Genomic DNA, 1,246 nt, shown 5'->3' on the forward strand with positions numbered 1-1,246 from the left:
AGGAAGAAGAATTTCAACTGGAATAAAAGGCACGAAGAAGCAAGTAAAGAACTGAAGTGAATGCTCTGCTCTACAGTTTTCAGCATTAGCAAATTCGAACAAGTGCTCCATCAATTCTACTGGATACTGACGCTGGTGACGTAGACTTGAGTGGTGCACTCTCGCAAATAGACGAAATTTGAAAGAGGCACATCGTCATCTACACAAGTGCCAAGATTAACAGGCAAGTGAAAAAAAAAATGTGGGACCTAATCCGAATTCTTCAACTTTATTACAATGGTCAAGCATTCCAGACATTACCTGATGGGGAGGAGCTTCATAGTGAGAGTGAATCATCATCAACTCTGACTGACATGGCTTTAAACAACAGCCTTGCAGCGATCGCACCAATTCGACCCATGCCTGCAGGTTTATTGGGAGAGTGGGTGGGCGTGGGTCCTTTGCAGGCTATGGAACAGAGGAAATGGTGCATATATTTTATCATGGTAGTCTACTTAAGGAGGACAGAAAATTCCAAATCTATTGGCTCATTATCCCTTAAATGACGGATTTGCCGACATGGAGGGCTCGAGACGGTACATGGCACTCAAAGCAATAATTCTGAAAGCCGATTATTCTCCAAACTACATAAGACCCACGAGATTTCCAAGGAACGCACCACATCTGCATATGCGCAGGTTAATGGACAGGTGGCAGAATCCAAACCCACAGAAAAGTTTACAAGTTCAGGTTATTGCAAGCAGTGATAGGCTTGGTAAAGCCCTTAGCATTTATTCGCATTTTCACTGTAAAATGTCTCGAAATCAAGGGACAATTTTACCTTCATTGTTGAATCTGATACCGCAAATGGCCACGGATATCCCCCTCATTCTTGGTAAATCAAACGCGCGTGAAATGGGTAGATGATAGCTGGACAGGTAAATAGACTGACAGTCGATGACCTAGCAAAGTCTAGTGTTGACAAATTCAGCTATTGAATTTACAGCATTTTGGGGTTAAATATATGTCACGTTACCGAAACAAACGTGATAGTAGTAAATCAACTTTACGAGAGAGGATTGAGACTGACTGAAATGGCCTTCGAGATTTTAGCATCGCCACACATACTTTGGATATTAGAAAAAGCAGCATTCTCTAGTGCTGTTGAAACAAGAGAAGTGACTCAGGTTAGTGGCAGGAGTGGGCTTGTGTGGCATAAGAAGAGGTATTTACAACTACCACCATCAATTTACCCCTCCCAGTTGAT

Source organism: Echinococcus granulosus (assembly GCF_000524195.1).
Source record: "Echinococcus granulosus chromosome Unknown EG_S00450, whole genome shotgun sequence".
NCBI lineage: Eukaryota > Metazoa > Platyhelminthes > Cestoda > Cyclophyllidea > Taeniidae > Echinococcus > Echinococcus granulosus.